Source organism: Panthera tigris, chromosome A2, assembly GCF_018350195.1.
Source record: "Panthera tigris isolate Pti1 chromosome A2, P.tigris_Pti1_mat1.1, whole genome shotgun sequence".
NCBI classification, from domain to species: domain Eukaryota; kingdom Metazoa; phylum Chordata; class Mammalia; order Carnivora; family Felidae; genus Panthera; species Panthera tigris.
Genome location: NC_056661.1, coordinates 126,383,702 through 126,409,353, shown reverse-complemented (window position 1 = coordinate 126,409,353; position 25,652 = coordinate 126,383,702). Strand labels below are relative to the sequence as shown.

General features: G+C 41.4%; 1 protein-coding gene and 1 long non-coding RNA gene across 3 annotated transcripts in view; both read left to right on the top strand.

The window, feature by feature from the left end:
• The window catches only part of LOC122234285, a 33,332-nt gene extending 23,926 nt beyond the window's left edge, over positions 1 to 9,406 (top strand). Inside the window, exon 6 of the long non-coding RNA XR_006212049.1 lies at positions 9,269 to 9,406. This is a non-coding gene — a long non-coding RNA (uncharacterized LOC122234285). The remainder of the gene's footprint in view (positions 1 to 9,268) is intronic.
• Positions 9,407 to 18,807: 9,401 nt separating this feature from the next.
• Positions 18,808 to 25,652, top strand: part of ELMO1 (engulfment and cell motility 1) — a 524,791-nt gene continuing 517,946 nt past the window's right edge. Inside the window, exon 1 of one of the 2 annotated variants that reach the window (XM_042970062.1) lies at positions 18,808 to 18,881. The gene's annotated coding sequence lies outside the window, so the exon portion shown is untranslated. Of the gene's footprint in view, positions 18,882 to 18,972; positions 19,058 to 25,652 lie in introns of those variants that run through there. The other variant, XM_042970058.1, reaches the window with a different exon arrangement.

The following is a 25,652-nucleotide window of genomic DNA, read 5'->3' as shown; positions in this document are numbered from 1 at the left end:
GGCACCTGCACTAACTTAATAGTGGAGTTAATATTTGAAGAGCCGAAACCTCCTTTGGGGGAGCCAACATAATATTTTGTGACTGAAAAAGCTTCATCCCTCCCACCCTGCCTCAGAACCTGAGTCTCCCTCAGTCATCACTTGGACAAGTGTTCTGCCTTTCTCCCATCAGGGAGGCCAAAACCAACCTTTTAAACCAACCTAGTTAGAAAATACTGAGTATTTTGATTTTTATCTCTGTATTTATATTTTTGGCAATTGCTTCTATATGCTTTTGGCCAGTACTATGGTGAAATTATCTTAAGTTTAAATTATGATAGAAGGAATTCAATTTTGTTCACTGATGCATGTCCATTACCTAGAACAGTGCTCTGCAAAGAGTAGACAATTAATATTCATTGTTTGCATATTCGTAAGTAATTAGTTTTAAAAAGTCAATAGGACCACAGTTAACTTCTAATCACACTTGTGCTTTAATTTTTGAAGAGAATTTAGGCACAGAATTCTTTAATAATGATTAAATAATTCCATAAAGAATTTTATTATGAAATTCACCAAGAGCTGAGAGAAATAAAAACCAGGAGTTGGTTGAAAGAAGGAATAGTCCATTGAACAACAAGAGTACTAAAATAGCCTTTGTTTATTAGTGACCTTCAAGGAATCAGCCCTATGTCCTCTCCCCGCCTACCAAAGCAAGTGTTAACAAGCCCACTCATTTGCCAGAGCAGAGCTGGGCTCCCAGTCAATGCCGCTGACAGTGGAAGGAAGAAGAAATAATTACTTCTTAAAGCCACACATTAATTTAAGCACTTGGGAAAATTCAGTTTGTGAAAAATAAAGAATGAAATGGGAACAAAAGAAAAACCATGTTTCATGTCAGAACGGAAAGGTTAGAGACAGAAACAGCGAACAGAATGGAGTGTGTGGAAACACAGTGAGCTGGAACCAGTGGGAAGACCAGCCTCCTGCTGCAGCATGGCTGGCATTCACCTCCCCACCTGTGAACGGGGATGTTACACTCTGCACACTGCTACCACCCGCTTTCCCTCTGTATAGACAAGGTGGGGGATGCTCACTAACCCCCTGGCAACCTACTTGTTTGAGGAAGGACGTTAAAATCATGACTACTGTTTGAGGGTTTGAGGGCACATGGAGTTAAAGGCAGCTCTAGGGCCATCTTTATCCTTCTCTTTTCAACCCTGCACCCAACTCCTGTGATTTCTATGTATAAATCACCTTCTTCCTTTACTTCCTCAGCTTTGAAAGATAAACATGAAATACTAGATTAAAATGTTTTTAATTCTGCCATTTAAAGGTGCTTTGGGGGTCGCCTGGGTGGCTCAGTTGGTTAAGCATCCCGCTCCAGCTCAGGTCATGATCTTGAGGTTGGTGAGTTCCAGCCCCATGTCGGGCTCTGTGCTGACAGCTCAGAGCCTGGAGCCTGTTTCAGATTCTGTGTCTTCCTCTCTCTCTGACCCTCCCCCGTTCATGCTCTGTCTCTCTCTGTCTCAAAAATAAATAAAAACGTTAACAAACAAAGGTGCTTTGGAATATAGGTTTTATTATTATTTAATATGGCAAGGCCGCCAGATCTGAAGTCAGCTGCCACTAAAAATAGTTACACCTATAGATCCCAAGAGGCGGGGGTGTGTCATGCAGTGGAGGGCTATGTGGGGATGTGCCAGGGTCAGTCAGGAGGCAGAGGGAGAGGGGACAGTTGTGAACCAGAGCTTTTACTGTGATTTCTGTAGGAAGGAATGGGCCTGGCATTGTAAGCAGGCTTAGGATTGGCTAGTTTGGACAAATTCAGTGGGCTCTGGGGCACAGGGTCTGTCCCTAGTTGTCTGGTACCTCGTCCTGGAGTACTTACACAAGAGGATAGCGGCCCAAAGTGTGAAAGCCAGAGACAGGAGGTGGTGGGGGATAATGGCTCTGGACTGTTGGTTTGCATTTGAAAGGCATGCTCAATGTCCAGTTGTTAACTGTCTCTAGGTATTAGCTAGCCCTGGGAGGGATACTTCCTCCAGGGTCAGCCAGGCCCCAGATGTCAAAGCATCAGAATACAGAAAATAAAAGACATGTTTCATACAAAAGGCACTTGCATAGATTCAGTTTACCGGAGTAATAAACCCAGCATTTCAGCTGGTGACTTCCATTATGATGTGGAACTCCAGTATTGAAAGGTCGGGTTACCCATACATTCAAAACCATAAAAAGGGTTTCAAGCTGGATGTGAAGAAACTACTTCTATTGCAAGGGAACCATCCTCATGCTTGCCCTGGTGATTTGCTCTATCTGAGTACTAAGAAAAATACTTCAGGAGGATGCTTTATGCTTTATTATTGACCATTAACTTGTCATACCATGAAGGAAAAGGATGATTTAGGACTGCTGATAAGAGCAAGAAGATTTTCTCTTTATCACAAGGTGGAAATCCAACCTAGTGCATCAATAGCAGAAGATCTTACCACTCAATAGATGTTCAGAGCCTTGCAGAAATGGACCTGCAGGAAATTACTTTCATGGAGGAGGAAAAAAAATGACATCAGGTTATTGGTCCCAAATGGCTCATCCTAACCTCCAAAAATAAAATACAGATGAAGATGTCAGGAGATAGGAGACATTCAACCACATTTAAACTAAGACTTTCTACCAGCCTATTATTGGAGTTTGGAAGGAATTCTCTCTAGCACTGAAGCTGATGGAATTGGATAGAAAAATATGATCAGCGACTCATTCAATGAATGCCAGTTTGCCATAAGGTAGGAAGTGCTTGCCTTCATCTTGCACAGTTTATGTTCTGGTTACTAAAACCCAAAAAGGGGATGTATAGATTTTTCTTCCTCTGGACTGAATAGGCAAGCAAAACAAAAACAGAAACAAAATATGCCCATGGAAAAAAAGGTATTACCAAGGGATAAAGAATGCCAAACAAGATGTCAAGAACTCCAGAGGAAAAACAAGCTTCTGAAATGGCTTTATTTCAGAAACCAAAGGAAATTGTTAAAAACTGTCAACCTCAGCAGGATTAAAGGAGACATATCCTTCATGAGAGAGAAGCAGAAAAATAAAAAGAAATAGACGAGTCTGAGATGCAAAGGGAAACGAATAAGGAAGGTATTCAAGAAAACTAAAAATGTAACACCAGAACCGACACAATTACTGGGAAAGAACAAAACTGCTAATTCAGAAAATCAAATCAGTAATGGGGCAAGATTAAGAAACTCTTCCAGAAAACAGAGAAAGAGAACAAAGAAATAAAAAATGACAAGACAGAAGATGATAATAAGTGTCTAGGACAGAAAATAGAGAGTTAACAGAATAATTATATGGTGTACCTGAAGAGAAATTAGAAGGACAGAACAAGAGCAAGAATCAGACACAAATGTATAAAACTTTCATAGACCGGAAAATACGGGGGTTTATCACATTTCTATAAACTTATATACATTTTGACAAAATATTTGCTTTACAAGAACTACAGGAAAATAAAAAATAAGCCTATAAATTGAAAAGTGGGTTATGTGCAAAAGATAAAAATCAGGTTGACCTTAGCCTTTTCCTCTGTGACACTAAATGCTGAAGACAAAGTATTGGCAGAATTTTGAGGTAGAAAATTGAAATGTAAGAGTTTTTTCATATGCAGGATTGTCTTCTCACAGTGTGAGGTCAACACAAAAATATTTCCCCAGTTGTAAGGGCTCTGAAAATATATTATTAGCTCCTTACCTTTTTATTTAAAAAAGGATATATTCCTTCTGAATGAGAGAAAAACAGGAATAAAGAACTCAAGATCATAGATTTAAAGTCAGCCAATAATGATATGTGCCATTTAGTTTCAGTAACTATTGAAAGTTTAGTTACAATAGCAAACGAAATTCTAAAATAATTTTTGACAGAGGAAGATTTATATGACAAAACAATAATTTAATTCCCAAAATCTTTATAAAAAACTGTTTCAAAACCTAGGAATTAGGGTGATTATGGTGGAGAAAAAGGTTTCTTAATTCCACATTTCATTTAAAAGGACTCAGAGGATTGCTTTTCATTTTTTAGTTTGATGTAGGAAGATTATAGTTTTTTTATGTTTATTTAAAGAAACCTTAAAGATGGGGTGCCTGGGTGGCACAGTTGATTGAGCATCTGACTGTTTTGGCTCAGGTCATGATCTCACAGTTCATACAATCTACCCTTCGTCAGGCTCTGTGCTGACAGCATGGAGCCTGCTTGGGATTATCTCTCTACTTCCCTCTCTGCCCCTCCCCTGCTCGCACACACTCTCTCTCAAAATAAATAAATAAACTTAAAAAAGAAAAAAACGTTATGGGGTGCCTGGGTGGCCCAGTCAGTTAAGCTACCAACTCTTGGTTTCAGCTCAGGTCATGATCTCATGGCTTCATGGGTTCAAGTCCTGCATCGGGCTCTGTGCTGGCAGCATGGAGCCTGCTTGGGATTCTCTCTCTCTGCCCCTCCCCCACTCGTGCTGTCTCTGTCTCTCTAAAAATAAATAAACTTAAAAACCTTAAAGATAACTAACAGCAACACAAAATGACAACATATATTACCTTCAAATCAGTGAAGATAAGTGCAGACATATTGTGATGTGATCCTAGTTTTAGTTATAAAAAATGTCTAGGAAAAATGTATGTAACATGTATTTTTTTTTCAATTTTCACTGTTTCTAAAATGAACATATATTAATTTTAAATGTAGAAAACATTTTAAAGGAGATATCTTTCATATATAAATGAAAAGAAACTCATTGGCATTTTCTAACCAGTTTCTTTGTTTGCTCTGCACAATTCACCATCAGAACTGTCCTTATGTGCAGAATCAATTAAACATCCCATGAGAAAATGGGCTTAGTGAAAACTTCCATCTGGACTTTTGGAACAAATAACCTGCATCACTTTAAACAATGATTTGCATATCAAACATCGTTTGCACAATATTTGAACTGAGGTTACATAGAGGCATCTTCTTTTTTTTAAATCCTAGAAAAGCAACTATTCACGTACTTTGATTAGATAGTGATCTCTTTGAAGCCTGAGATTTTTTTTTTTTTTATTCCCACTACCCAGCCCAGAGCCTGGTTATATGTTTGTCACATTCAAGTGAAATGAAATGACATAAATGAAAATATCCTGCCAGATGATTGTTGCTGTCACCATGTTCATTCCCATTATTGATCACCAGGCATTGATGTCACAGCCTCAAACTTCTTTAGTCGCATTTTGGGCCATTCCAAACTATTTCTCCCTCCATATTTTTGTAAAGTTTACTCACACCTGCAAAACCCAGGTGGTGTTTGTTACTATATATGCTTTTAATTACCAGTTGCTTAAATGAGCTGTAGTTGTGAAATTGCATTTTCTGCTTAAATTTAAAACTTTTTTCCATCATCTGATTTTTATTTAGGTCCTGACTTTTCTTCCCCCAGGTTCTATGGATCTGCATTAATTTTATTTTCTTTGGAAAACTTGTTGAAGCTAACAATTTAAACATGGCAGGCTTTTTCACACCCCCAGGCCTTTGTTTATGCTGTTCACTTGGCCCAAGTGTCCTTCCCACCCCAACCCCCCTCCCCCAGCACTTTTATACTCATCTGAATTCAGATATCACTTCCTTGATTAAGCTTCTCTTCCACCTATGGGTTTCCATTGCACATTGTACAGTCATTATAATGTTTATCAAGTAGTGCAGGGCCTGTGTCCCCTCTGTACCAGACCCATTCTTAGAACAGTATAACATGTGCATTTGATAAACCCAGTTTATGTAGAGTTGTGTGGTATGGCCTCTCCCAGACTCCCAGGATGTGACATTGAACAGGTAATGAACCATGACGTGGTACTATCTTCAGGGAGCTCCCGAGCTTATCTAATAAGATAATGACTAGTTTTGACCGAGCCATGACCAAAATAGATGGAATGATATACGTAGGGTGTGTGTGTGTGGGGGGTATCTACTTAAGATATGTAGTCAAGGCAGATCTACTTGAGCGCAAACTAAGGCCAAGGCCTAAAGTACAAGAAGGAGCTAGACATGTAGAAACCAGGCAACTGCCTTCTAGGCAGAGAAAAAAGCACGTGCTAAGGCCCCAAAGAAGGTATAATCTTGCCCTGTTCAAGGAAAAGAAAAAGCTTAGTATGTCTCAAGCAGAGGGTGAGAATCTCCCACAAGGGAGAAGAGTGGCATGAGTTGTCACTTAGGCAGAGGGACCCACGTAATGATGGCCCTGCAGTCAGTGGGAAATTTTGATTTAATTCCATTAGTCATGAGTTACCATTCAAGTTTAAAATAAGGAAGTGCCATTACCTCATTTCTGTTTTTAAAAGAAATGAGAATTCTTCACAGGGGAAGAAAATTGGCATGAGAAGTGTTTTGGGTGGAGAGTAGTGCCATTTACTGAAGTTGGGAAGAAGGTGGAGCAAGGGGTGTTGATGTGATTGGGTTTTAGACACAGTATGTTTGAAAGTGGAAGAATCAAGTAGGCAGGTGGATTTATGAGTTTGCAGTTCATGAGAAATGTCTGGCTCAGAGATTTAGTTTGAAAGATATTCTCATATACATGGTATTTAAGGCTATGGGATTGGAATGGATTACTTTGGAAGGAATGGAATAGGACCCAGGCCAAGTCCTGAGGCAACCGAACGTTTGGAGGTCAGATGGAAGAGGCAAAACTAGCAAAAGAGCCCAAGAAGGAGGGGTCAGTAATGTTGGGGAGTGTGATTTGAAGGAAGACAAAAGGAAAGTATTTGAGAAAGAGCAAACAGCCAAGTGAGTGGAATACTGCTAGGAGTGCAGTGAATGAGGACAGATTTCCTTCTGAGCTGATACACCCCAGCTGGTTGGTGGCCTTGTCAAAAGCAGTGTCGACAGGGTGGCAGGAACAGAAGTCAGATTGGAATGGATTGTAAAGGACTTGGAGGTGAGGAAGGAGAGATGATAAGGGTGTAGCTTTGAGAGAAATTTTGCTGTAAAGGGGAGCAGAGAAATTACTTTCTGCCTATGTCTATAACACATACAAGACATACATTTTGAACACACTACAATACTTCTTTTTCAAGACTACTCAAAATATAAGAAGAATCAATAGACCAAATAGGAATATTTATAATAAATGTGTGAGATGGGAGAAGTCTTCTGTTAATCACAGTACTTTTTTGTTGATTTCTGTTCTATCCTACACAGCTAAATAAATAATAGCTGACAACTTAGGAGCAACTGAAATTTGCCAAATAAAATAGATTATTTTATTCAACACTCATAACAACCCTATGAGGAAGGTACTCTGACTATCCTGTCTTATAGATGGGGAGTTCAAGTCTTGGAGACTTAAAAGATTACATTGGACCACAAACCTAATAAGTGGTAGAGGTATGATTGGAACCCAAGTTTTGACTTCAGAGTCTGCATTCCTAAACTTAGCAAAACAAGAGTTGGAGATAAGAAAGAAGGTATTACTGACACAGGATAAAAGCTAGAATCTAAGCCATCCTCATTTACAGAGAAATGGTCTTTCACAATTCACTCATAATTTTGGTAAGAAGATGAATGCCTTTGTTAAATAATCTTCGGAAGTAATTTAGATAATTCTGTGGGTGGCTGAGAATAAACGAACAGAAGCCTTTGATGTGATCCCTCTGTCCCCTTTTTTTTAAATGCAAGCAGGACAGAGATTTAGGAAATGCCATCAATGTGCCACTAAATCTGGAATATTTAAGACTGAATATTCTAAAGGTCTCTAACAATATGCCCCAGACATTCATAAAGGAAGTGTCTGAGTAAGAGTAGTACATCCTTTATTTACTGGGTTTATGAAAATGTGCCTATAGCAATAGCTTCTAGGTACGTTTTTTAAAAAGTAGGTTCCCCAAACATTTGACTAACCAGAACCCACATTTCATCAGTGTATAAGGCAACATCCAGGTAGAAAAGTTGAGTCTCATGCATGGCCTAAAGAGATCAGCAGATGCATAGAGGTAAAGAAAAGACATAGGTGAAGTGTGAGCCAGAATAGGATGAATGCCCTCTGAAAACAGAATCCACTTGGCTCTCCAAACCAATGGCTGCCCTACTCATTTACAGAGCAAAGAGACACAACTCAACTCTAAGAAATGTTTAAGGCCACAGTCATTTAGTCGTCTATGCATTTAGTCATCTTGCAAATGGTTTTGAGTTTTTCAAAGCACATCACGGTGCAAAGAGGCAGTTCAAGCTCTTGAGGAATTTATGATCTTCAGGAGAGATGAGTTCCTTGGCTTATCTGCCAAGTGCCACAGGAGTGACAGACACCAAAACAGGGTGGTTGTGAGAATAGAAAAAAGAGTAGTGAACAGTGTCAAAGACTCTAAGGCAAAGGTGTAATACAGATTTAAAAAAAAATCACAAATTTTAAAGGAAATATGTTGCCCACTATTTAAATTGCAAAGAAAAGAATTAAAACAAACATTTAATTCATTCTCAGCACTGATATTTCTGGGTATGCATTTGTACAGTTGAAATATGTAATGTACATTAAAAAGTCTATCTCTTTTTCATTCAGTGATATGTTGTGTTTCATACCACATTATATAATTTTCAACATCATTAAAAATTCATCTTATATACAGGCCATTTTAATGAGTATTTAATACTCCATTATGTGGTTAAACTACAACTTATTTAGGCATTGCCCTTTTTTTGACCATTTGAGTTCAATGCAACTTTTGAGATAACTTGAGATATACACTTTAGTGACAACCATGTTTGTCTTGCTCTGATTATTTTAAGTACACATCACCAGAGTGAGTGAAACTTCTGGATCAAAGGACAGGAACATTTTTAGGGCTTTAGTTAGATGATGTTCCAGGAAGATTACAGCAATTTTTACATCTTCAAGGAAACTCTAGGTGTGTCTGTCTCATTAAACAATGGACTACCATAATCATCACTTTAATATATATGTGTGTATATATATATATATATATATATATATATATATATATATATTTAATGAGTAAAACAATTACTCATAGTTATTTGAAATCTTTGAGTTCTTTGCTTAAATTCCATTAATATTCCATAAGCCACCTGCATTTTCCCTCTTATGAATAATCCGTTAATATCCCTTGCTTATTTGCTTTTTGGAGTTCTAGTGTTTTAATGATGTGTTTGAGTTCATTGTATATCAAAAATCATAACCCATTATCATATCTGTAACAAATATTTCCAAATATCTTCTTCACTAATGGTTTGCCTTTCAATTGTCTTTGCTTTATGTTAGCAGGATGGACAGAAGCAGAGGCAGAGATGCCTTAAAGCATTTGATGCCTTTGGGAGGTGGAGGGTTCAAGGTGAGTGTGGAGTTTCTGGACACATGTGTATCCCTGTCCTGGCAGATGAGTCTGAAAGTGGCTGTGAAGAGCTGTGTATGGTTCATAGTTTGGATTATTGTTAGTATACAATGACAGACAATTGGAGGCTTAAAAGAAAAAAAGGAAGTGATGTGATCAGACCTACCTCTTAGAAACAGAGATCTAATGGTTGGAAGAAGGGTGGGTTGGAGGGGGAAAGGGCCTTACCAGTCTGTTCCTGGACTATTGAAGGAGCCTCTTTGGTGGTCTCCTTGGTTTAACTTACATGACTTTGGGGTGCCTGGTTGCTCAGTCAGTGAGCGTCCAACTCTTGGTTTCAGCTCAGGTCATGATCTCATGGTTTGTGGGTTTGAGTCCCATGTGGGTCTCTACACTGACAGTGGAGAGCCTAGTTGGGATTCTCTCTCTCTTCCTCTCTCTCTGCCCTTCCCCTGCTTGTGCTCTCTCTCTCAAAATAAATAAATAAACTTAGAGACTTACCTGACTTTTTCTTTATGCTTAAATTTGAATATTTAAATTTAAGTTAAAATAAGGAATGGAGTATAGGACATTTCTTTCTTAGAGAAAGAAATAAAATAGATAAAGATGAGTGAAGATCCCAATAAACTGCAAGTGTTTGTGGGGCCAACATTAAAGGAATACAGGATTTTCTTTTCCAACATGTGGTTGTTTGGTGGACATATTTGATTAAATCCTAGAAATTATGTAGAAAAGTAGGAGCGATAAAATCATAAGAGATAGGCTTGCCTGAGAGCAGAAGGCATCGAGTGCTAGAGTTTAGGATTATTTGTAGGTGATGGGTAACCTTTATGTGTTAGACATGAATAAAGTAGCTTATTGGGAACATTAACTTGAGAATGTGTAATATTGATTGAAAAGGGAGAGAATAGAAGCAGGAAGATCAGTCATAAGTTTATTGCTTTGGTACAACATTTCTGGAGGGCAATTGGTGATATGTAACAACAATATAATACATCCATCTTTAAAAAAATTTTTTTTACATTTATTTTTGAGAGACAGAGAGAGACAGAGTGTGAGCAAGGGAGGGGCAGAGAGAGAGAGAGAGAGAGAGAGAGAGAGAGAGAATCAGAAACAGGCTCTAGGCTCTGAGCTGTTAGCACAGAGCCCAACGTGGGGCTCGAACTCACAAACCGTGAGGTCATGACTTGAGCCAAGGTCGGACACTTAACCGACTGAGCCAAGCAGGTGCCCCAATACATCCATCTTTTGACCCAAGAATTTAACTCTTGGGAATTTATTAAAGAAATAATAGAAAAAGTGTTTAAAGTTGTAGGTGCAAAGATGTTAACTGAGCTGTCATTTATAATAGAGAAACAGTTTTAAAACTAAATATCCAACAATAATTCATAAGATGAAATACTATGTCATGACACAAATCTGTATTTACTAACCTTGAAATGGTTTCAAAATACACTTAAATGATGGGGTGCCTGGGTGGCTCAGTCCGTTGAGCGGCCGACTTCAGCGCAGGTCATGATCTCGTGGTCCCTGAGTTCGAGCCCCGCGTCGGGCTCTGTGCTGACAGCTCAGAGCCTGGAGCCTGTTTCAGATTCTGTGTCTCCCTCTCTCTGACCCTCCCCCGTTCATGCTCTGTCTCTCTCTGTCTCAAAAATAAATAAACGTTAAAAACAAATTTTAAAAATACACTTAAATGAAAGCAGAGAGATGAAAAACAGTATATTTAGAATGCCTCCACCTTTAATCATATATATCATCTCATCCTAGTAATCCTTGTAGAATTGTCATCTCAGTGGTGATTTCTAAAGCAAATATTATTTAGAATAAATTTCACCAAATAAAATGTTCAAATTCCTCTCTTTCCTTCCTATCAGGAATGGAGTAAAATGGGACAGGGGCTAGGGCCTCAGTAAGTCTGTGCCTAATGTTAAATTAGTGTAAGTTCCATGTACTGTACATTTGTAATATACAGTAACATGCCACTTCTGCTTCATTTCGGTAACTGCAAAGGCACTTTTCCCCAAATACCGTTTATCATCTGATAGCCTCCAACTGAAGTCTTCAACAGTCCCCATAAGGTCAGCTATAGAAGCGTGGCATGGATCTCTGTTAAAGCACACGATCATGGCTCTGGATTGAGAAATCTGCTTTCAGTCCCCATCTGCCACTTTATAGTGAATTTGGCAAGTCACTTAACCTCTTTGAGTCTGTGTTTCATCCTTAAGTGGGGATAATAAAATATCTTTCCTTTAGTTTATGTGAATTGAACACAAATAAAATCCCTTCCTTGATTTAATTCTTGTCTCTTCAGACGAGGAAATTTAGACAAGGAATATAAACACTGGGGTAGCTTGTTTTATTTTTTATCTTAATTAAAAGTAACATATCCACAACTCATTGTATAAAATGCTGAAATATGTTTCCTTTATAATTAGTCTTTTTGGAATAGAACATAGATTATTTTCCCCAAATATCACAAACCTTTCCTTTTTTCATAAGTGTACATGCAAATTAAAGAGGATCTCACCTTAATTATAAGTATTTAAGATAACATAATTATGTTACTCACGTAACCTACCTCAGATTTATATTCAAGTCCATAGTGTATTTTCCAGAAAAAAAGGCCTACCATCTTTAGGTTCATCTAAAACATTTTGCTCAGGGAAACAAAATGCTATTTACGATTTTTACTGTCAGGTAAATATATAAAGAATCCTACTTGGTTTTTACTTTCCCCATTCAAAACCTAAATACTAGGCTTTTTAGGAGAACAAATACACATGCTTGCAAGTGAGTAATTACTTTCTTGGTCATAATGCTATTGTATTAACATGAGATCTAATGTTATTCCTCCAAATTTAACCCAAATACTTAGCAAAACTTTTTTTATGCACGTCTTAAGAGCCATATCAAGTCCAAAGCCTTAAAATTGGCAATTAACAGTAAAATTACTACCGTATCTCTAAATTATCTTTTCACATTTCATCCTTCCACCCCCTTTTTTCCTTTGAAATAAAAGAAGAAATAAGGTCATGTTTGGGGGCAAACAATATAGGGTGTTGACAAAGAACTGCAAAAATTGGGACACTGTCTTAAAATAAAATTGATGTCACTGTGGATGTTTGAGAGTTGAAAGTAACCTTCAATCAATCTGGGGCCCTAAATCCAAAAAAATCAATGTATATAAAACTACAGATGAGCTAAGTTTTTGTAGGTATATATGTCCTTGGAGAGACCAAGTTAGTAGGTCAGCTGAGGTGTGCTAACCCCTGAATTGTATGTGGTGACCCAGGAGGGGAAGTGGAAAGATGTGATTATGATTCCTGGAAATGATGTAAAGAAAAATGTGGAAGAGCATAATGGTTCAGAGTGTCCATTTAATGTGTCATGTGCCTGGAAAAAGAAGACAGTGTTTTAGGAGAATACTGAGTGGTCTCTGGAGGGTACAACTGGGTGTTCTATAGACCAAAAGGAGAGCTTTTTAAAAATCCAACAAAAAAATTTTTTTTTTTTAATTTTAGAGAGCACCAGTGGGGGAGAGGGGCAGAGAGAGAGAGAGAGAGAGAGAGAGAGAGAGAAAGAGAGGGTATCTTAAGCAGGCTCCATGCTCAGTGTGGAGCCTGGCACAGGACTCAATCCCATGACCCTGGGATCATGAACTGAGCTGAAATCAAGAGTTGGACACTCAACCGACTGAGCCATCCAGGCACCATTAAAAATCCATTTTAATGAAGCATAATTTATATACAATAAAATTCACCTTTTTAATTTTTATTTTTTAGAGAGAGAGAGAGCACATGTACATGCACATGAGCAGGGGAGGGGGTAGAGGAAGAGGGAGAGAAATAACTTCAAGCAGGCTCCATGCCCAGCACCAAGCCCAGTGCAGAGTGCGGCTCGATCCCACTACTGTGAGGTCATAACCTGAGCTGAAGCCAAGAGTCAACACTTAACTAACTGAGCCACCCAGGCGCACTCCATCTTTTTTAAAAGTAAAGATTTTTATTTTGAGATAATTGTGTATTCACACACAGTTGTGAGAAATAATACAGAAATATTCCTTGAACCATTTATCCAATTTCCTCCAATGGTGAAACTATAGTAAAATATTGTACGGGTGCCTGGGTGGCTCAGTCGGTTAAGCGTCCGACTTCGGCTGAGGTCATGATCTCACGGTCCGTGAGTTCGAGCCCCGCGTGGGGCTCTGTGCTGACAGCTTGGAGCCTGGAGCCTGCTTCAGATTCTGTGTCTCCCTCTCTCTCTGGCCCTCCCCCGTTCAGACCCCCATTCAGTTTTGCTCTGTCTCTCTCTGTCTCAAAAATAAACATTAAAAAAATTTAAAAAAAATAAAATATTGTAATATTGTACTATTGTACAATTGACCTTGACTATATCAATGTCAAAATCCTGGTTGTGATACTGTATTGTAGTATTATTATAAAATATAGTATATACCGTACTGTACTATTGTATACTGTGTAAAAAAACCAACATATTGACATTGACACAGTCAAGGTAAAGAGCAGTTCTATCACCACAAGGATCCCTCATGTAGTACTTATATAGCCATCCCCCCCAGTTTCCCCCACTTTCCCACTCCACCAGCTCTGACCCCTCCCAACCACTAATCTGTTCTCCAGTTCAACAGTTTTATCATTTCAGGTATGGTCTTTAAATGGAATCAGACAGTATGTACCCTTTTAGGATAGGATTTTTTTCACTCAGCATAATTCCCTGGTAATTCATCCAAATTGTTATGCATATCAGTAGTTCATTCCTTTTTACTGCTGAGTAGTATTCCATGATATAGAGGACCACAGTTTACTTAGCTAATCATCCACTGAAAGGCAGAATGTACTAATTTTAACTTTGTGTTTTTGATGAATTTTAACAAATTGATACACCCATGGAATCATTGCCATAATCATAAATGGGACATTCATACAAAAGAAATGAAAATATATGTTCACACACACATTATGTGAATGTAGCAGTTTCATTCATACTAGCTAAAAACTGGAAGCAATCCAATGTCCAACCACAGATGAATAAATAAAAGAATAAATAATGATATAGCCATACAGTGCAATACCACTCACTCAGAAAAAAGAAATGAACTACTGGTATAAATATCATACATAATGAAAAAAGCAAGACCTAAAAGAATATATGCTCTATGATTCCAATTATGTGGATTTCTAGAAAAGATAAAGCTTTTTTAGCGTCAGCAGATCAGTGATTGCCTAGGGCTGGGAGGGAGGAGGGGAACGGTTGACTGCAAAGGGGCACGAGAAAACCTTTCTTGGTTTAAGAGAACATTTTAAACCCTAAACTGGGGAGAATCTGTTGCTCAGAATAGAAGGATATTACTTTCACAGAAAACAAGGAAGTGCTGAGAAATAAATTTGTTTATGGAGGATGGTAAAAAGAGCACAGTAGGGAAAATAGATGCCCAAAGGACCAAAGTATAGAAGAATAAAGAACTCCAAAGGTGAAAAGAGTGGAAACTTGAAAGAAACTTCTCAAAGCTTCAAACTACAGAAAGCTGATTGGAGCCTCATAACACCAGGGATGTGAGCCTCACCTATTTGACACTGAGTTTGTAAGATGTAAATTTCCCTACTTGATTTTGTGATCTTTTTTTTATTAATAATTCTACACTTGTAAAAAAGAAAAAGAATTTTTATTTTTAGAGACAGATTGTGATTGGGGAGAGGGGAAGAGGGAGGGAGGGAGAGAGAGAGAGAGAGAGAGAGAGAGAGAGAGAGAGAGAATCCCAAGCAGGCTCCATGCTCAGTGTGGAGCCTGACATGGGGCTCAATCCCATGACCCTGGTGATCATGACCTGAGCTGAAATCAAGAGTCAGACACTCAACCAATTGAGTCATCCAGCTGCTCTGGTTTGTGATCTTTACACAGCTGTGCTCCCTGTCCTTCTTTGGGTCTGAAGGAGAACTTAGCCCTGTATATGCAGAAGCAAAGAATGTGGAGACTGCAGGTGTGGAAATTCTGCAGGAAAATTGACAGGAAAATTCTCTCTGATTCCACTAATTGGTAAGACATGAAATTACCTCCAATAGCAGAAAGCAAACAAGGAACATTTTCTTTGCTTTTCTTGGGACTCTTTCATGACAAGATACACTGTGATATTTTCTACTGATGCCCTGCTGGAAGCCCTCTCTACTCCTCCCAAAAGTATGGAGTGCTGACATAGTAAATGGCATGCCCAGATGGAAATAAGCCCTTTAGCCTAATACATATCCCCAAATCCCCTCTACCCTTGAAGGAGACAGTACTTCCCTGGTTGTAGAGAGAAAGACTGGAGCAAAACAAAGACAATAGGACTGGAGGCATGAGTTCAGTCTGAAAGAGAACATAAGAACAGATGTCCAAAACCAGGTAAGAGTAGGGGTGAATACTAATGCCAGGGGGCCTGGAGGTGGGAGAGACGTAAGATATGGTTACTGGGATTCAGAACTGGGGAAATAAACTAAAGTAAATAGGAAGCAAGAAGGAATCAAATTAAGTGGGGAGGATTGCTAGGAGATGCTAAAACCACTGGTTAAAAGATCATTCTGGAATAGGATATTTGCACAGTGTAAAGTATCCTATCACAGATTTATTATTACTTGTAAAGGGAAAACTTACTTTTTCACTGGAGTTAATTCACTTGGTGGTGACATTTCCCAGGCGGTTAAAGTTAGTACCACCAAGACTGGCATAGACTGACAATGCATATACCAGTGTGATGTAGTGTCGAGTACCCATATTGCTCATGAAATGTTCTTACCAAAAATGTTTAACCTGAAGCCCTAATCCATATAGCAAAAAGGACAAAGGATAAAGGGGTAAGTGAAATCACACCACAAGAGACAGACAAATCCGGAGTGTGAGCTATTCTCTAAGAGGGTTTGCCTGGACCTCACACCTTATTAGTAACAAGGATTAGAAATACAGGTTCTACATAGAAGGAAGGGGATATTTTGCCTCCTAATACTGTAGGCAATAGATAAAGTGAACGGATGAGTTAGAATCTGGATGACCAAAGAAGAAACCTCAGTTAGACCCTGAGACCCAAAGCTTAACAAGAAAAAAATTGGAGGTTAAGACCAGGGTCTCACTATATAGCATTTATAGAATAAAAGTGAGAGGAACTAGTGAATCCAAAGACTCTGATCCTTATCATGGCAGAGTAAGCCACTTAGTGGGGTGTTTTCCAGAACCCTGATCTGTTCTCACCTAATCTGTGGGTGTGGGGAGACACTGATGCCTGACTGCATCAAATTCAAAAAGACTTAGAGAAGGTGAACCAGGGTCTTTGGTCCCAGAGATCAACCACATAAACACAGACATGACCTAACAGTAACATAACAAAGAATTTTGCCTTGCAATTGGATCAGCAGTGAGATAGATGCATTTGAAAAATAATTGACAAGATTTAGCTGTATTGTTTGTAATGGTTAATTAATTAATTAATTAATATGACAACTAATTTTTTTTAAGGATCAAGACTGGTGTCCTTCAAGGGAAAGATGGTTAAGATGAGAGAGATTTGAAACCATAGGATTTGAAACCATAGAAGTTAGAGTAACGGAGAGCATTTAATCCTCAGGAGAATGTTTAGATAGAATTCAGTGTCTGTCTTCAAAAATCTGAAAAAGGGTATCTCTTGGAGGAGGGATGTGACTTATTCCATGTTAACTGCAGAGGGCAGAGCTGGGATCAAAGGGTACAAGGAGGTGGATTTGTCTAATTGCTGTGCAAGGAGAGACACAGAGTTCCCTGTTTACTCTTGGAACAATTATGACAGCTAACATTTACTGAGTGCTCATGATGTCTGCACTATAGTTGAAGTCTTTATATGTCTTAGCTAAAAAGTTGTGGATCAAATTCATAGTTACCATTACAAGTGCTCATAGCATCATTGGTAAAGATTCCTTTTACTGGCTGCTTATTAACTTATTTCGTTTGGATACTTACCTATTTACTGTTATTATATCATTATCATTTTACAGATGAGGAAGGCTGATTACTTTTCTGGAATCATCCTACTTTAAGTTATTGGCTTATAATGATCTGGACCCAAGTCTTCCTGCTACTAATATTGCCTTCAGAGGTTATGCATATAATAAGAGGTCAGATCAGGGCTGTTCATTAGAAATATAATGTGAGCCACTAATGAGAGCCATATGTGTAATCTTACTTTTTCTATTAGCCACATTAAAAATGTAAAAATAAGCTATTGAAAATATTTTAATTATTACATATATACGTATTTATACTTATATTTTAACCCAATACAATAACCCAACTGACTCATCACATCTTAAACTATTATCATTTGTTCAAGTGATGTAATCAACACAAAAATTATTAACAAGGTATTTAGCGTTCTGTTTTTCACACTAAGTTCTGTGTCTATATTTTCATAACATCTCAGGACTAGCCACATTTAAAGTGATAGTTGCTCGGGGCTCTTGGCTGCTAATGAGGAGCCAGCACAGGGTTAAAATTTAAATCTCTTGGCAGGGGAGGGAGTGGGATTGCAATTTAAAGAGGACCTTTACCTTCCACTTTATATTCCAATGCCTCCTTGCTTCTGATTTACCTCCTTTGCCAGTTTGAAGTAACAACTGCCTTTGTCTTTTCTGGTAGAGCCAACGTATATACTTCTGAATTTGGAGAGAGCAGGTGTTTTTCCTGCAACCTTCCAAGGACTGTCATTTCCCTTCTGGCAGCTACACTGGGAGTTCATTTGTTTGAATTTTGCTTTGAAAGTCACAAAAGTAGGTTGCATTAATTAAATAACGTACTCCAAATACCAAATTGGGGTAGAACGTCTTGCTTTATGAAAAGTTATGCAAAATTAGGGAGTCCCTGGTTTAATTGATTAGAAATAAATAGTGTAAATGCATAGGTGACTATAAGAGGGAGTAAAGGTTTTGTTATTTTTGCCACTCTGCTCACGGGTAGAGGCAGAGCGTCAGAACAAACACACCAGCCTCTTAAAGTAGCTTTAAAACAGCCCACCGAAGTTTCCCCTCGAAATTCCAAACCAGCTGCCAAAAATGAAAGCTTATAAAAAGATGCCACGCGCTCTCGGCCTCCCGGAGGTGGCGCTATGACGGTGACGGAGTTAATTAGTGCCTGCAAAGCGCCGCGTGTGAGCTCATCCGAGAAGTCATGCTCTGCACACATATTATTTATAGCCGATCTGAGGCGTGCACGGTGTTTGACATTTTTCTTCTTTTTAAGTAGGGGGACTTCAAAAAGTCGTGGACATTTCCCTCCACCCTCCACCCCGCAGGCAAAGTGCAGTAGGCAGGCTCCAGGGCGCGGGCGGGAGGTGAAAGCGCCAACCACGCGTGCCGGCGTGCAGGTGCCGGGGGCGGCGGCGGCCACTCTGCAGCGTCCGCTCGGGAGGAGAGTTCGCGGTTGATCTCGGGATGCCTTGCAGATGCAAAATGTGTCTCTGGCCAGCAGGAGGAAGGAAGAGGAAGTGAGAGCAGCGGCAGCCGGCGGCGCAGCAGCCGGCGGATCCCCAGTGTAAGTGCGTGTGCGCGGGCGAGGATGGGCACGGGATAGAGGCAGAGCCACCCATACGGCCGCGGCCCGTAGCTGAGGGACAGAGCTTCTGGCCCCCTTCAATGGTCACGGGTCGCCAGAGCTCTGGTGGCACGGAACCCTCGCCGCCACCGCCGCTGTCCTGCGACCCCGGGCAGGTTCGTAAAGTTTCCTGGATTGGCGCCGCGCCCCGACTCGCTGACCTCAGCGCGGCCGGGGAGGGAGCTGAGGCTGGGGCACTGGAGGAGGCGTCCTGTTCTGGGGGACTCTGGGCGCCGCGGAGACACTTTTGTTTCCTCCCTGGGGGCTCCGCGGCTGGAGCAGGGGTAGCCGCGGCGCTCTGCGGGGCGAGGGCTGCGGGCGCTCCGGGGCGCTCAGCAGTTGGGGAAGTCTGGGTAGAGCCGGGCGGCTGGAGTGGGAGTGGGAGTGGGAGCGAAGGGAGGGCGCGCGGGAGATGGAGAGCAGGGCCCGGGGCCCGGGAACCCGCGGAGGCGATTTGGCCAGGGCCGGCTGGTGGGGGCCGCCGAAGGACTGCGCTGCTGGCTCGGGGGGGGACAGGGGACAGGGGAGTGTGGGATTTGGGGGCTTGGAGATCCGAGAGGCTGCGCCTGGGAAGGTACTGGCAGCTCGGGCTCCGGCTTTTCTCTGGTACTCGCAGATGGGAGGGAATCCCTTGGCGATCGCGCTCTTGGGAGGGGACAGCGATGGGCTAGAGGGATGGAGGGCCCGAAGGGGCAGGAGGAAGCGATTGGGGCGGCTGGGACCCTCAGGGGCGACAGTTAGTAAATACTCGCCTCCTGGGAACATGCCGGGGTCTCCCGCTGGGACTCGGAACGAAGGAGGCGGGGGCAGGGGGGTTCTATGGGAGATACTGGCATGGAATGGGGGGGGGGCACGCGGCGCGCCTTCAGAGTAGGGGCCAACGGAGCTTTGGGGGTCCTGGAATCCGAGCTGAGAGGGGCGGCGGAGATCGCTAGAGTAGCTTTGAGGAAGAGGAAATATAGAAGTCTGCCAGCCCTGGGGTGCGCGCGTGTGTTTGGGGTTGGGAAGTCCGTGTTGTGTCGCGGGCGCGCGCGAGGGCGGCGAGCGTGTGAGCAAGTGAGCGTGTGTGTGTGTGTGTGTGTGTGTGTGTGTGTGTGCTGTGTGTGTGTGTGTGTGTGTGTGTGTGTGTGTGTGATCGTGAGGGGCTCCGAGCTTGGGACTTCCCGCCAAGTGACCCTCTCCCGCTTGGGGGCCGGACGTTTGAAGTTGGCAATTCCGGGCAGAGGTTGTTGGCGGTGGGACCTGCGTTGACCTAAAGCTGCAGGGCTTGGCCTGCCCCAGTGACCTGGCCCTGGGGTCCTCTGGACAGCTCTTAGGACTCACTGAGCATATTTTGTGCAGCCCTGTGCCTCGGACCATGGGCCTGCTAACACCGCTGGCCAAGAAGGATGCGGACTTAATCCGCTGTATTTAAGATTTCAGAGAAGCTTGAGACCAGGGTTTCTGCCTCCGGAGGCAGGGACTTGCAGGCTCCCAGGTTATCGCTGCTAGTGGCTTGGGGCTAGCGGTGGAAGAATTTCGGAGGTTTTTGTTTGTTTGTTTGTTTATAAAATAAAAGTAATTAATGATATGCATTTATGCATCAATCATTTGAGGGTAACTTTAGGAACTAGAGGGGCATAACCCCACTGGGGTTCACTTTTAGATCAAAAGGCTGGCAGTAGCTATTGTTAAGGGCCTCTTCTGGTTGTGGTTTTTCATTTTTCCCCTCCATACCCACTTCCCAAGGTTATTTCAAGGATTTTTGTTTCCCAGTTTACAGAACTGGGGACTCAGAAGCCCAGATACCCTGCCGTCAGGTGGCAGACTTTTTTTTTTTTTTTTTTTTTTTTTTATGGTTGCCCTTCTGAACTTCTGCTCTTTACTATGGTACATTTCCTATCTCTTGAGGGCTTACAGGTTAAATGTTGCCTTTTTTCCTAGTACATTTATTACTCAGATTTTTTTTTTTTTTAATTAGATGGACTGGTTGTCTTGGGAAATTGTGAGGGAATGACTTGACCTGCAGTGTTGGAACTCTGCAGTGGGGGGGTGGGGTCTGGAGGGAAGGGAACTGGGGAAAAAGTTAGCAGGTGTCCGGGAAGGGGAAGTCGTGAGGCAGTCCCAGACCTGGGTCTGGTGGAATTTAGGATCCCTTTTTGGGCTACAGGATGGGTAGTCTTGTTAGTGGCCATATCTTCACACACACACACACACACACACCCCCGCCCCCATCCCCTTGTCCTATTCCTACTTTTCTTAAAACTGCAGCCAATGTGATTGCCTTACATTCTTCTTTTTCACCAAGTTCTTTCCCCAGGACCTTTGCATATGTTATTCCTTTTGCACAAAGAACTTTTCCCCACATGTCCAGATGGCTCACTCCCTTGCACACTTCAGGTCTCTTCTACCCAGTTGTCAGCTTATAGGCAGCCTTTTCTGACCTCATGTAAAATAGCAACCAGCCACTCCATGGTCCTCCTAAGTAACTCAGTTCCGCCCCCCCCCCCCCCTTCAGCATTTGTTACCCCCTGGCATTACATATTCATTTGTTTATTTGATTATGTCTGTTTTCCCATTAGAATGGAAGTTCCATGAGGGTAGGGACCTTGACTTGTGTATAGGTCCAGAACCTAGACTGATGTACTGACCGAGAGAGGCCTATTATGGGAAATATACCAGGCAAATATTGCAGCATCAGTGGCAAGTGAACCCAGGTAACAGGCTTTTGCTTTCTTTCTTTCCTTTGTCCTTCCTACCATGCCCAGCCATTCTTCTTGCAGACCTCTTTCTGCCCTGAGTAGACTCAGAATTTTAGCCTGAAGAAAGGAACAGAGAGGTGATTCCTTGAGAGAGTAGAAGACCAGTATAGTTTATTGATAACACGTAGCCACTTCTGATCTGGTGTTTGTTTTATCATATTCCTTGGAGAAAGTCTTTGCAAAAGTACGTGTTGCTTTACTCAAAGAAATACCCCCTCAGGAAGAAGGGCATTGCTGTGAGTGGGGTGAAGTCAGATAGCCACTATATCTTGTTCTGCTTTCCCAGAAGATGGAGGTGAAGGCAGAGGAGGAGAGGACGTAAGGAAGAAGAGAAGCGGCAAATGTCTAGGAGAAGAAAAATGAAAGGGAGAAAACAGATGAAGGGCTTCTATAGTGCTTCTAAATCATAAGCATTTATGAAATTACAGTATTGAGATAAGATAATACTTAAGTGGTTTAAAGTAATTTACCCCCTTTGGGTGTTTGTTGTGAATGGGTGGGGAGAGGTGGAGGAAGAGAGTGCTTTGAAGCCCTTGCAGAGAGGATGTGGCTGGGGTGTGCCAAGGGGCTCTACTGAGTGCACACGTTGCTTACCTTACCATCTTTCTTAACACTGAAGGTTTAGAGCTAATCATTCCTATGGAGGACATTTCCTGTTCTGATCTAAGACACTGGGTACCCTTAAGGTTTGTAACAGGAAGCCTGCCACAACTTTTTAATGCCTGAAACCATCCAGGTGGGTAGTTTGGTTTTTAAGACATTCATTCTATTGAATTGGGAAAAGGTGGGGAATTACTAAACCCTGTCTACATCACAAAGCCTCAAGTGTTTGCTGCTAATTATGCAACTCCATCTCTGCTTCCTTCTTGTCAGCTAGTCTAGTGTTTTTGAAGTTTGGGGTTGCAGTCCAGGAGTAGACCATAATATCAATTTATCATGTCCAAACCAGCAGTTTAAAACATGAAATAGAAGGGTACAATGGAAAATAGGGTGTTTTACAAAACAGACACTGAATCTTAATGTCAAATGCGTTGCTTAAGGTTAAAAAAAAAGTCTATTAAAAGGTCTATTTTAATAACTCTGGAGGCCCTAGGAATCTACATGTTCAACCAATTTGCCAGAGATCCTGATGAAAGTGGTTCACAAGGCCATACTTTAAGAAATATTTAGCTGCTCCCACCCCTTACCAATGCTATTGGTTTAATTTCCTGCAAGAGCTGCTATTTACAAATGTTCAATTAGATGCAGTGAAAGTGTTAGCCATTGACTTAACTTTTAAAATGCTACTGTTTATAGAACTTGATGATATGCCTGGCTGTGATTCTGCCATATTGGCAAAACTGGAAATCTGGTTGGTATGTTTGTCACTTACCGATATGGCGAGGCAGTAGATTCATCGGAAATAACTCTTTAACCTTACTTAGAATAAAATGAATGTACTCTTTTCTGGCCAAGTTTTAGTTTAGTGCTTTGGAGGTCTTTGGAAGCTTAATCAACTTTTCCTTTCATATTTTATACCCGGTATTCCCCATATGCCTATCTTAATTATTTTTGGACATTTGCAAAGACACTAGTCATCTTTTCTTGTGGCAGCCACGCTGCTGTGACACATAATTAGATAAAACATTTTATTTTATTTATTTATTTTTACGTAGGCTTCATGCCCAGTGCAGAACCCAGCACGGGTCTTGAACTCAGGGCCTTGAGATCAAGACCTGAGTCGAGATCAAGACTCAAGATGCTTGACCAACTAAGTGTTGGTTAAGGTACCTCTAAATAAAACATTTTAGAGGACTTGGGCTTGGGCCTGGCCAACCAAAGAAGAAAAAAGGGTGAGAACTTTAGCACCATCCAAAACAAAGATTTTAAAGACCAGCCATCCAGGAGAGAGAGTGTGGCTCCCGTGAAAGGCATGTGGCCCCTGAAAGCCTTTGACTATGCTCAGCACAGCATTATTAGGTACAGCGAAGCCATCCCTGCATGCGTAACACACAGAGGGGTTGCGGTTTTCAATCTCCTGGATAATTTAGGTCGTGGGAGTATTAACAATTCTAACTTATTTATAATAACCAGTCCTGAGGCCCATAAAACATTGTTAGGATCCAGGGTTAGGTTAACTGTGTTTTCTAAACTTTCACAGGATAAGTGCAGGTACAGTTTGATCAGAATTTTGTCACTGGCCTAAGGAAGTGAACAGTGAAGTATCCAATAGGAATCTGTGTGGGAGAGGGAACGCTAGCACATTAAATAGAATTAACCACAGCAACAACCTGGCGTAGTGCTGAGTGGAGAGATTAGTCACATGTATAAATAGAAGGAGATGACGATTCCCAGTCAGTGTTCTAGGCCCCCACAAACACTGATTTCCAGAATCTGAGCAAGATTATTATTGGAACTTCAATTTTAGGAATTGAGGCTACAGTTTTGGCTATTTTAGTTCTAACAGTTAATTCAGGGAATAAAACTTCCCTCAGTTAGAAAACGTTTACTACTTGCTGGACTCCAGGACTGCTGTGTGTTGGGTGGGTTGTCCTTGTTGGGTAAGGGACAGTGGTTGGAGGGTACCATGATTAGGTAAGCCCTGATTGAGCATTGCCTCAGTGGTCTTGGAGTCACAGGATCCGTGCGATATTTTCCTCCTTGCATCAAGAGCTGACACCCTTCTTCCCAGAATGCTGCTTTGGAAATGGTGGAGAATAGACAGCAGAGTATTATCCTACTTTACAGATGTGGCTTGGAGGAATGAAATGTCACAGGGATATTTGGAGAGTAGATCTGAGCTTTCCTGACTCTTCTTCCCCTGTTGGTCCTTTTCCGTGCACCATGATGCCTGTTTTGGTGATTTCCTGCTCTTGTTGGTTCTCTTGTACTAGCCTGGCCTGAGGCTAGAACCCCCATGTTGAGCTAGGCTGCAGTGCATCCAGGGAGCACTTCCCTCCTGTATGCTGGTAGAAGTGCCCTGGGTTCCAGTGGATGTGCTTTAGGTTGCCATGGCTCCCAGGGATGTGCTTTCTGCCCCTGAGACCAAGTTTTGCTGAGTTGGTGCCTCTCTTTGGATATCTCATTCCGAAGCTAAACTAGTGGGGGGGACAGCATGCCCATCACCTAAGCTCATGATATTGGAGCATATAAGCCAGAATGGAATTCATTAATCAAAAATGAGAACAGTGTTTGCCAAGGAGAATAGACACATATTCTTTAGCGAACACTTTTTTTTCCTCTCTCTCTGCGGGTGAGTCATGGTGAAAGCAAAAGCATGGAACCAGTTGGTGGTGGGGAGGGACCGAACGGTGGTAGGGAATACATTTAACAGCATTTTCCATCTAGTCTTAAGTTTTGCTACTTCTGCCCCATAGATTAATACCAACTAAGGGAACCAGAGACTGGAGTCTTCAACCAGAATGGTTTTTCCCTTGGGTGATGCTGAAGCTACTGATTCTGTTCTTTTTCTCCTTGCAGGCTATTGCCCTTTATTTTTTTTTTTAAGTTTATTTATTTTTGAGAGAGAGAGAGAGAGACAGAGAGGGTGAGTGGGGGAGGGTCAGAGAGAGAGGGAGAGAGAGAATCCCAAACAGGCTCTGCAGTGTCAGCGCAGAGCCCGATGTGGGGCTTGAACTCATGAACTGTGAGATCATGACCTGAGCCGAAATAACCAACTTAGCCACCTAGGAACCTCTGGCTATTGCCAGTTTTATGTTGACTATTTCAGGCAGTCTCAACCTCAGGACTCTTGACCTATGGGGCTGGATAATTCTTTGTTGAGGGTGCTGTCCTGTGCATTGTAAGAAATACTAGCTTTTTTTGGCCTCTACCCTCTGGATGCCAGGAGCAACACCCAGTTGTAATAACCAAAAATGCCTCCAGACATTGCCTATTGTTCTTGAGAGGGCAACCCCTCATCCCCCAATTGAGAACCATTGTTTTGTTTCCTTACGTAAATTAGACTAATTGTGTGCTGTCTGACAGGCTA